Source organism: Cygnus atratus, chromosome Z, assembly GCF_013377495.2.
Source record: "Cygnus atratus isolate AKBS03 ecotype Queensland, Australia chromosome Z, CAtr_DNAZoo_HiC_assembly, whole genome shotgun sequence".
NCBI lineage: Eukaryota > Metazoa > Chordata > Aves > Anseriformes > Anatidae > Cygnus > Cygnus atratus.
In genome coordinates this window covers 73581740-73589846 of record NC_066396.1, presented here as the reverse complement: position 1 = coordinate 73589846, position 8107 = coordinate 73581740, and the positions used below count along the sequence as shown (strand labels likewise).

The following is an 8107-nucleotide window of genomic DNA, read 5'->3' as shown; positions in this document are numbered from 1 at the left end:
GGGTTTGTTCAGCCCAGAGCAGAGCAGGCCGAGGGGAGGCCTCATGGCGGCCTGCAGCTCCCTCACGAGGGGAGCGGAGGGGCAGGCGCTGAGCTCTGCTCTCTGGGGACAGCGACAGGACCCGAGGGAACGGCATGGAGCTGGGACAGGGGAGGGTCAGGCTGGGTGTGAGGGAAAGGTTCTGCACCCAGAGGGTGGTCAGGCACTGGGACAAGCTCCCCAGGGCCGTGGACAAGGCACCGAGCTGCCAGAGTTCTGGAGGCATTTGGACAACGCTGTCAGAGATAGGGTCTGTGTTTTGGGTGGTCCTGTGTGGAGCTAGGAGTTGGACTCAAGGACCCTTGCATCTTGGCTTATTTTGACGTTCTATAACTCAGACTCATCCCAAAACCAAGGTGGAAATGTGGACCTAGTGGCAGAGGTCCTGGGGCCCACCTCCAGCGCTGTCTTTATGCTTTTCTCCTGGCATGGTCACATCCCTGCCTTCCTCCCATTTGCTGCAGGGCACAGGGATCCTGTAGGGCCAAAACAGGTGGAGATGCAAAAGGAGAGAAGAAAAAAATGCAGAAAGGAAATAACGAGAGCTGGTGATGCAACATAGAGAAAGGAAATTCTGAGTTTGAAAAAACATGCTCTGATTTCGACATTTCTGAGAGAGGCTACAACAACAGAGGAGAAGCAGCACCCAGACACTGTGCTGGTCTAGACAGGCAAATTAGTTCTTGAGTCCTTCAAGCTCTTAATGAAGTTAAGGGCTCTCTTGACTCACTGCTCCTTTCAGTGCTGGAATAAAGGCCCAGTTTCCATCAGCATTCTCAGACAGCAAGGATGCTTGTTGCTGTGGCAAGGTAGGTTATTTTTGGAAAAGGAAAGGAAAAGCATGGGACCGTAAGGAACTCCTCACTGGAGAGCCTGTCCCCTTTCTCTGGTTGCTCCCCAGCTTTGCTCACCACCTCCCAGCAAAAACTATTTCCGGCGCCATGGGACCACATGCTGGTTTCCACCAGTGTGGCTGCTGAGACACACGATGGTGCAGGGGCAGTGTTTGGGATGCTGGTTTTGGGCCACAGTTTGGCAGAGCATCAACACTCGCATGCCTTTGCAGATGCACCTTGCTTGCTGCTGTTGTGTTTTGTGATCCCTGAACCCAGAGACTTGCTCCTCTTAACAGCGAGGCCAGTGGGCAGCTAGCTGAGGGGTTCTGGGGAAATTTGGTAAAGGAGCTAAAATGGAGAGATCAAGGTGCTGAGGGCACCTGGCTCTGGGCTGTCCCCCATGGCATGGACTCAGCACAAAGCTGGTGGCTCCAGCAAGACCTCTGGCCTTCATCCACGCTGACTGGTCACCAGTATGGACAGGGCAGGAGGCAAACACTGTTGAGAAAAGAAGGGGAAAGCAGGTGTTTTGTAGTGGGTGTGTTAGTATTGCCTGCTTAAGTTGCTGTATGCTCTGTTACCACTAAGTGAAGGGGAAAACAATTGGCAAAAATATTACAGGTGCACGCTGAGAATCCCCTCTTATGTATATCCGTAACAGAAATAATCTCTGCCAAGTAGGACCTAAACCTCCAGGTTGGTGAAACAAGAACTGCATGAAATCCCCAGAACACATTTCCATCTGGAATGATTCGGGATATTCGGTGCTCAGTGCTCATCCCAATGTATCTGAGGTCTTGGTCTTACCACTATCAAACCCAGGAGCAACTTGACCCCTGCTTTGTTTTATTCTAGTCGCTGGAGGACAGACTTCAGGAAGGGGAAGGTGCCCATGGAAATCCCTCACTCTTCATCCCTCTCAAATCCACTTTATGCCCCAAGTTGTTAAATGTTACATGTAGAAATGAGTTTGCTTGTTGGCCTGGCCCTTGAAATGGCAGGCTCTTTGCAGCTGATGGGGCTGCTTTACTTGGGAGAGCTGGCGATATTTCACATTCCTGCAGTCTGGAGGGGGGGGTATTTTTTTTTTTTTCATGTTTGAGACCCAATTTTGTCCAACGTTATAAATAAAGATGACTCAGCCACTGTTTTCCTCCACTTAACCACTGCCAAACCGACTTTGGAATTGCAGGCCATTGCACCGCCCGGTCCTCCTGGAGTAAATGGAATAAATGGGTTTCCCGCAGCCAGCAGCAACAAGCTGGCACTTGTCAGCTCTCTGCCTGCCATGCAGGAGCCGCTCTCAGAGCTGTCTGAGCACTGTGTCCCCCCTCTGCAGCCCCACAGGCTCAGTGGGAATGTGTTGGAGGCAGTGGGTGTGCGTGGATGGGACGTTCTGCCCCAGGTCAGCCACTGCCCCTCCGAATCTGCTGCTCTGGGGCAAAGCCTGCCCACTGTGGGCTGCAAGCCCCTCTCCTGAGCCTTTTCCAGGGGTGGGAACTGCTGGTGGTCTTCCCAACACAAGGCAGGGTGGTGGGTGGTGAGAGGAAAAAGTATTTGCCCACTGAACTTCCTTCCCTGCTGCCCTTTGGTGAAGAGTAAAAGCACCAGTGGGTATTTTTCTGAAAATCATGCTCTCCCCCATCCCCTTTTCACCAAATTTAAAAGCCCTTTTTACATCCTTTGCTCTTTAAGCACAAACATGGTTTGGAACTGAGCCTCCCAGAGGGACGTGGCTCACATAAGACGTTTCCTCTCTGGGTACTGCTGTAAGAGCTCTGCTGAGAGTCCATTGCTATACTCTGGAGTGGGGGCAGAAGAACACCCATTAGTGACACTGAGCCATTAGAGACACATGTTTGCTTCAGTCTTTCTTCTTGGAGATCTTCAAAAGCCACTTGGACTTGATCCTGGGCAGCCTGCTCTGGGTGTCCCTGCCTGAGCAGGGGTTGGACCAGGCCATCTCCAGAGGTCCCTTCCAACCTCAGCCGTTCTGTGATCCTACGATTCTGTGATTTATTCTTTCTTAACGTCAGTTGTCTTTATTAGAGGCTGCAGCCTGGCGGTGAGGTGTGCAGGAGTTCACCCTGTGCCTGCGTACTGCGCAGGGCACATGACAAAGCAGGGGACGTGCGAACAAAGTGCATTACGAGGAAAGATCAGCACGGCTACTGAGGATTCTGCTCATTGAAGCCATTTTCTATCAGCAGAGTGAAGAGATAGTCAAGGTACATGATTTTATCAGGTGACTCAAAAGCCAGTGTTTGTTCCTCCCGAGCACCCTTGCATCATTCTGACTCAGCAAAACAAGCTCAGCGTTACGTTTTCTTCCTCTTTAGCAAATTTCCTGGGGACTTTCTCTTTAATGAGAAGCCATGCTGCAAACCTCCGTGCTCACGCTCAAGAAACTTCATCCAGGAGCAGCACCATGCAACGAAGTTTGGTTTTCTCAGCAGTCACAGCTTGTCGTTTAGCATCAGACAACGTTTCTCCTCTACAGTGAGATGTTTCTTTTTCCTTTAAAGCCGCCTCGATCACAATCTGTAAGTTATTTGCTTCCTCCCCTGCTGAGTCAATATTAAATTATTCAGAGCTTTCTGTGTTACGCTCCACCCAGCGAGGAGGTCACGGCCAGTAAATGTGGCACGGTGAGATACAAGAGGAGCCTGCATCCCCCACAGGAGAGTGCAGGCCTGTCGGGAGATAAGGCTGGCCTTTCTTTCCCACATCCTTGTTTTGGTTGCTTCGAAACCACCAAAGACTCCTTTGACTGGCAGCCCAGGAAGCCAACCTCATGTACCTGGGCATTAATAAAATGCTTTTCTTCCCTGAGTGCAGTCCTTGCGCCCCTCTGTCTGTTTGAAGTTTAGATGTCTCTGAAGCAAAACACAGTGTGCATAACGCACAGTGCTAGGCTCGCTTTCCCCTTTTGAGTCCTCTCCGAATACAGAGGTGAGACTGTCTGCAGAAAACAATCTGCTCTCCCGCTGGTGTCAGTGGGGGTGTGCACAGACCACGGGCGAGCAGGATGGGAACCACGAGGAGGACTCTTGAAGCGCAGCTACCCCAAAATGGGGAAGTTACGAGTGAAAGGAGATGAAGAATGGAGAAACTGCTAACTGACTCAGAAAAGGCCAGTGTTTTTGCTTGTTGTTGGCTCTTCAATGTGTTCTTCAGCAGGAATTTTCCATTCCATGGGGCACTAGGGGTGTTGAAAAGGGAATAGGGAGCAGGAGAGCTTGCTAGAAAGCTGTTTCTGGCTCCTCCGTCTCTGGGAGCTCCTAGGAAGATGCTGAAAAACTGGGAGAGGCTTCAAAAGGAAGCCGTAGGAGTGATGTGAAGCCGGCAGCAGCCCTGTACCCAAGGTGCAGGCACTGAAATGGCCAGGCTGGGCTAGCCAAGAGGCCCAGAGATCTCGATATCTTGATGCCAGCAGTGGCCAGGAGAGGCTGCAGACAGGGACGGGGGATTTCAGCTGGGTCCCCAAGTTACACCCCCAGTGGCGAGTATTTCTCACCTGCCTCCTGTTGTCCACGCTCATCTGTAGTTCTTGCTGTTTTGCTACCTAAAAAATAATTTAAAGAAAAGGCCAGCCCCTTCCTCTTTTGTACAAAGCTTGTTTTCTTCTAGCTCTAAAGAAACTTGATGGTGCAAGACAGGGCACCGTCACCCACAGCCACATCACCACTGTGTTTTCCTGCAGTTATCTGAATATTTCTGGCTGGTGCAGTAATACCACTTCAGCCCTCAGTGCCAAATTCCTTTGTAAGCCTGGGTCACCTTACCCTGCTTTGTAGGAGCACAAGACAACAAGGCAGTGCCTTTGTATGAGGAAAAACAACTTCTGTGAATCCCCGAGTCTGTTATTTTATAGCTGAGCAGGTTTTTATATAAGTGTGCGTGCTCCTTCTGTGCACACTCTGAGCAAGGCCTTCCTCTGGCAGAGGGGTTCACAAGAAGCCTGAGTCCTGCTGATGAGTTTCTGGGGAAACGGCCAGCCAGGGCTGTGCAGTCACTTATTAAATCCTCGTTGATGGGTTTAAACAAGACCAAGGGGTTTATCTGGGTGCTGGTCAGCGTCTGTCAAACGCTGTCCGGCTGGTGCCCACGGCAGGCTTCCCCTACCTATCCAGAGTCCTCTGCTGAGGCTTGCTGTGCACCGAGGGGGTTGCTGACTGTCAGTTAAAGCAGCCAGCTCCATACACGCTGCACGGCCTGGCTTTGGGAAGCCCCATCCTCATCGAGGATGCTCGCTCAGCGCCGCGGTGGCACTGCCAGCAGCCCCAGGCGCAGGCGAGCCGGCTGCCGAGAGCGGAGCCCCAGGTGGCGCAGGAGGTGAGTTGTGCCCCACGTTTCAAAACCATTTCCTCCCGAGGATGAATGGCTCGAAAAGAAATGCAGCTTGATGGGGGACAAAGGCTTTTCCAACCAGGTGCTGGGTTATTTTTCAGGTGCGTCACGCTTTGTCGCTACCAGCGGCCGGGCGCTCAGCTGAGAGCGTCAGGAGGAGCCTCGTCAGGCGACACGCGGAGCTATTTTGCAGCCCGCAAATTTCCTCTTGCCCTGACATGCTGCTCCTGCTTGCAGGGAGTGCCGGCAAACTTTTTCTCCTTGCAGGAGGGGCAAAGCCCTTCAAAAATGTGACCGGCCCTGCACAGGCGCAGCCCGGATGCACCGGCAGGGCATTCCTGCATGGGGCCGGGGCCTCTCCTCCATAGCAGCTTTTTGGTAGAGCGCCTTGCAGGGGTTGTTTTATTTTGCTGGTCTGTCCCCACGTGGTGCTCCTCTTGTTGACCTGGACATGGGACGGGGACAGGACCTCTGCAGGCAGTGCTGAGCGGGGAGGTGCTGCCCTGGAGCACAGGAGCAGGGCTGACAGCGAGCTCGGCAAACTGGAAGAGCCATCTGAAAAACAAAAGGGATTGGGCTGAAAAAGCGCAAGTGTGACCACCTTGTGCAAACCACCTTTTCCTGCCCCGGCAGCATGTCTGGGAAGCTCCAGTCCCTTCTCACAAGCTTCTTCTGGAGCAAAGAAAAAGGGAAAAGCACCTCCATCAGCAAAGGATGTGAAAAAAAGCCATCATCTCTCCTGTCCCAGGTGCCCGTGGGGTGCTCGGCCACCAGGAGAGGTGGTCCTGGGGCAGGTAGGGCGTAAGGGGGGTAGGCGAGCTCCCCACCTCACCTCGCTGCTCCCTCCCCGCCTTCCTGTGCAATCAAAGCAATCAGCAACAACAACACCCCCTGGGGACGGCCAGCAGGTGTGCTAATGAGGAGGAAGGCAGTGAAGGTGTGTTTTGTCCTCCCATTCCCCACCTGGCGCCAGCCTCCAGCTCGGGCACGAGGTGGCTTCTGCCCGGGCTTCGTTTGCAGCCACGGGGACTGGGAGGTGGTGGCACTGGGTGACGCGGGACAGCCCGTGTGTGTGCCACCAGGAGAGGATGCCATCTGCGTGCCCTGAGCCTGCCAGCCGGACATCATCACCACCTCCGTGGGAAATAATCAGACGGGAAGTGGGAAAGTGGTTTTGGCACTGCTTTTGGGGACAGGACAGTGTCTGGAGCAGGGCTGGGGTCATGGAGGTGGGGTGGGAAGGGGGTGCTGCAGCTGCTGTCGGGAATACCTCGGGCACAGCCTGGGTCTTACCAGGCAAGCCCAGCCAGTGGCAAACAGAGCTCTGACACAGCTGGCTGCCTTTGAAGGATTTTTCTATTTATTTATTTATTTATTTTCCCTTGTTCTACTAGGGGCCTTCTTCAGCAGCAAATACGCCTTTGCAATCCTTCCCCATCAGGCTGCAAAAAGGGCATGGTGAGCCTGGGAGCCAACACCCCGCACCCCCCCCCCCCCCCCCCCCAGCTTGAGACTCAGGTTTTTACCCACTGCCTCTTTTTTATTCCTCCCTGCTGATTTATGGTCCTGGTGACCCCCCTGTGTGATGTGTGATCGGCAGTGTGGTTCCCCAGGGGTTTCCCACACCCTTTGAGGCAGAGGCGAGGTGTGGGACACCCCCTCCTTCATCCCCAGAGGAGCTGCAACACCTCTGAGAGCCCAGCTGGGTGCGAGCCCTGCCCGGGGGCCATCGGCAGCACCGAGGGGCTGGGGTTGGTGCCGCAAAGCCCCAGCACAGGCTGGATCTCCCTGTCTCCACTGCACAGCAGGGCAGATCACTCAGTGCCTGTGCGTTACTCCCCCTGTCTTTGCAGATAGCATCGGTACTGCCAGCCTTGCTATGGAAATTAACTACGCGTGACTGCGCTCGGCAACCGAGCCATGCCGGAGCCCATCTGCTGAGGATCTGGGCTGCATCGCTTGGCCCAGCAGCCCGGCGCTGCACCAGCAGCAGCAGCAGAGCCAAGCCAGCCCTGCTGCAGCCGTGCTTTGCTCCTGCACGCAGCTTCGTGTGGACACGACTGGGAGACCAAAAGACGGAAGAGGAGAGCTCTCATGTAAGCCAGCACCTCCACCTCTGCCATCTGCTTCTCCCTCTGCTGACCAAAGGTGCAGTTACGGATGGCCCTGGAAATGTAGGTGGGAGGACAGGGCTCCTGCTTCTAATCCTCAATGTCTGTGTTTGATGCTTCCCAAAGTGTCGGTGCCAGTGCATCCCCGGGCAGGCTGTCTGCATTCCTCCCCTTCACTCCTTCTCCTCTTTCCATGAATACCCTGCAAGAACCCAGAAAACAGCAGGAGCCTCTTCAAAACAGAGGCCTGCCCTCACGCCTCCCTCCCCAGAGGCACATTCGCTTTATTATTATTTTTTTTTTTGCTCAGGAAGCACCGACTCGTCATTCCCAACTTTAATTTCACGTCATTTCCCCCTTTATATGATCATCGTCCCTTTATGTAATTTGTTCCCACAGTTGCTCGCAGCACCTCCCTGCTCATTACCAGCAGGATTAATTAATGAGCTGCTTATCCCTTACCCCAGATCGTTAACCCAGCTATTTAATAAAATCCAACCAGACACCCGGCCTCGCAATACCTGACTGGGCTCCTGCACCCCGCGCCAGGAGCCGGGCAGACATCTCTCCTGCATGGGCAGCAGGCACGGGTGCTCCTATTTCTTGTAATCCCGCAGTGACTCAGCCTGCTTGTAACTGCAGGGTGCACTAAGCACCCTTCATGTCTCCCTGGCGGGGCCCTACACTCGCAGCACAGCAGTTTTGTTGAGGTTTCTGTCCTTGCTGCGCTGTGCGGCCCCCCGTTTTGCCCTCCTTGCTCTTGGCCACGTG

At 53.9% G+C, this 8107-nt stretch overlaps 1 long non-coding RNA gene across 1 annotated transcript; it reads left to right on the top strand.

Moving 5' to 3' along the window:
• Positions 1 to 726: 726 nt before the first annotated feature.
• On the top strand, positions 727 to 3699 carry LOC118257014 (uncharacterized). Its single transcript, XR_004781435.1, has 3 exons — positions 727 to 848; positions 2925 to 3103; positions 3215 to 3699. It is a non-coding gene; the product is annotated as an uncharacterized LOC118257014 (long non-coding RNA).
• Positions 3700 to 8107: the final 4408 nt, after the last annotated feature.